Below are 3,376 nucleotides of genomic sequence, written 5' to 3' on the forward strand. Positions count from 1 at the left end.
CAAACTACAGTTCCCAGAAAAGTTTGTGGGGGACGTGCTTTAAAATAATGATGTATGCACTGTGTCTGTTGAACCCTTTTCTGTTTGCATTTTTTTTTAAGAAGCAAATTGCACTGAAACTTGCATTATACATATCTAATAGTACAGTGTTTCCCAACCTTGTGCCTCCAGATGTTTTGGGACTACAACTCCCATCATCCCTAGCTAGCAAGATCAGTGGTCAGGAATGATGGGAATTGTAGTCCGAAAACAGCTGGAGGCACAAGGTTGGGAAACACTGTAATAGTATTATAAAGCAGCCTGAGAGCTTCCTTTGAAAAGTTTGCTCTTCGTGGCTGGAAAAACCCTGGGCTGCTGCCAGACTCATCAAGCACATGTTCAAAATTGTGCTGTAAACAACCATTGGGTTATGTGATGATATGCCTTCACCATCAATCCCATGTCAGGATGGCTAAATACATCACTTTGGGTTTCTCATTTTCCCAATGTCAATTTCAGCTCTCTACATTGCTTTTGTGATTTCTTTCTATAAAAAGAAGCGAATAGTTTGCATGAAAATTCATCAGCATTTGAGTGCGAATTTCTGCTAATAACTATCTTCGTGTGCAATTTTGCATAACTTACAGGTGAAACTCGGAAAATTAGAATATTGTCAGAAAGTGCATTTATTTCAGTAACGCAACTTAAGAGGTGAAACCAATATATGAGATAGATGCATGACATGCAAAGCAAGATATGTCAAGCCTTTATTGGTTGTAACTGTAATTATTTGTCATTAGGTGGGTCAATTATAAATGGAATGTAATTAATGAAATGCAATAGCAATGTTTATTTTTGTATTATTGTAACTATTTGTTTTGTTACTGTGGAATTTCCAAAAGAAAGCATTTGTAAAAATTAAAGGAGGGGAAAAAAGTTGCATTACTGAAATAAATGCACTTTTTGATGATATTCTAATTTTCCGAGTTTCACCTGTACATGTTTTTGCAAAGCCATGTCCCCTAATATAACACATTTTTGTGTGCTATTTTCACTAATTTAATATTTATATGCACACATAACACTAGTATGTGGTTCCGCCCACCTTATCGCTTGCCTGACAAACCACATTGCTAAATTCAGAGAAGTGTGCATTTCAAAGGATGACAGTGAAAGTAGAACACAACATTAGAACTGGAGAGCCCTGGAACAGGCCAATGGCCTGATCTATTCCATCCCCCTGTTCTCCCAGTGGTCAGCCAAATGCCTCCAGGAAGCCTGAAAGCAGGACCTGAGTGTAGCAGGTCTCATTTTCACCCAGTGCTCTGCAGCTGAGCTGTGCCCCTCAGCAGCGAGAGAAATCTGACCAGTGCCGGATTTACATATAAACTAAACAAGCTATAGCTTAGGGCCCCACTCTCTTGGGGCCCCCCCAGAAAATTAAAGAAAAAACCCTGGATGTACATTTCCAAAATATAAGATAAAAAACAAATAAAATAGTGCTCGCTTCGGCAGCACATACAGTGGTGCCTCGCAAGACGAATTTAATTCGTTCCGCAGGTCAATTCGTTTTGTGAAAAATTCATCTTGTGAATCGCGGTTTCCCATAGGAATGCATTGTAATTTCTTTTTTTGCCCATAGGAATGCATTAATTAAATTTCGATGCATTCCTATGGGAAACCGTGGCTCACAAGACGAATTTTTCGCAAAACAAATTCGTCTTGCGAGTCACCATAAGATCGCAAGACGCATTCGTCTTGCGAAAAATTCATCTTGCAGGGCATTTGTCTTGCGAGGTACCACTGTATACTAAAAATGGAACGATACAGAGAAGATTAGCATGGCCCCTGCGAATGGATGACACGCAAATTCGTGAAGCGTTCCATAGTATGGGAATAGTATGGGAAACAGCCTTACTAGAAAAACTAACCAATAAGCTGAAACGGACACGGGGACAAATAGAAGAAGACGGCTTCACGCCGGTATGGTTCCCCTTTATCACACAGCCCAACAAGACAATAACAAAAATCCACCAACAGCATACAAATCAATATGGTTAACCTGACCCAAAACACCCACCCACCCCACTCACACACGAAACAAAGAACACTACAGCCAACCACAAATGAACAACCATATCCTAGGCCAAGCCCAACATCTCTCACCACCAAAGGAACGCAAGCGAACAGCAGAGAACCTACACAACGACGCTGACAAAACAAAAAGCCCACATACTGGCCTCGGTCCAGTATACCTGAAGGAGCGTCTCCACCCCCATCGTTCTGCCCAGACCCTGAGGTCCAGTACCGAGGGCCTTCTGATGGTTCCCTCGGTGCAAGAAGCCAAGTTGCAGGGAACTAGACAGAGGGCCTTCTCAGTGGTGGCGCCTGCCCTGTGGAACGCCCTCCCATCAGATGTCAAAGAGAAAAACAGCTACCAGATTTTTAGAAGACATCTGAAGGCAGCCCTGTTTAGGGAGGCTTTTAATGTTTAATTATTTTATTTCATTTTTCTGTTGTAAGCCGCCCAGAGTGGCTGGGGAAACCCAGCCAGATGGGCGGGGTATAAATAATAAATTATTATTATTATTATTATTATTATTATTATTATTATTATTAAGCAAAATGAAACATCGTCACCCGACTCCACCCCCACTCACCCTCCCCCATCTACCTCTTCCCCCTTTTCTTCCCAATGTCTCAACAAATGAAACTGATTTGTAAAGATGTTACAACCCAAGAAAATCTTTAATAAAACAAACCAAGCTTAGAAAAAAACACACAAATAAAATAAAACCTACATACAGTAACAGTGTTGCGTGTTGTATAGGCTCCTATGATGTAAGTCATGGGCCCTGCCTGCTAGCCTGCTCCCTAAAATATCGCTGGTTTGCTCATTTCTATATATAGGGTGCCTACATTCTGCATGGACTGGTTGCATGGCGACATGTGCAAATGGCTTTAGATACCTGTTAGGTCCATAAATTACCATATAGCATATATTCAGCACACACAAAAACAGCGACAATTTGTTGTTGACAGCTGGACATATAAAGGGCCCCATTACCTTCAGTAGCTTAGGGCAGGCATCCCCAAACTCGGCTCTCCAGATGTTTTGGGACTACAACTCCCATCATCCCTAGCTAACAGGACCAGTGGTCAGGGATGATGGGAATTGTAGTCACAAACCATCTGGAGGGCCGAGTTTGGGGGTGCTTGGCTTAGGGCCTCATCAAACCCAAATCCAGCTCTGGTGATGACCCCCAACTTGGAAGGCTTTAAAAGTGGATTAAACAAATCCATGGAGGAGAAGGCTATCCATGGCTAGTAGCCACTATGGCTATGTTCATGTGCAAATGGCTTTAGATACCTATTAGGTCCATAAATTACCATCTAG

At 41.9% G+C, this 3,376-nt stretch overlaps 1 pseudogene; it reads left to right on the forward strand.

Moving 5' to 3' along the window:
* Positions 1-1,775: 1,775 nt before the first annotated feature.
* LOC118076622 (U6 spliceosomal RNA) lies at positions 1,776-1,872 on the forward strand (annotated as a pseudogene).
* The last annotated feature ends 1,504 nt before the right edge of the window (positions 1,873-3,376 follow it).

Source organism: Zootoca vivipara, chromosome 17 (assembly GCF_963506605.1).
Source record: "Zootoca vivipara chromosome 17, rZooViv1.1, whole genome shotgun sequence".
NCBI lineage: Eukaryota > Metazoa > Chordata > Lepidosauria > Squamata > Lacertidae > Zootoca > Zootoca vivipara.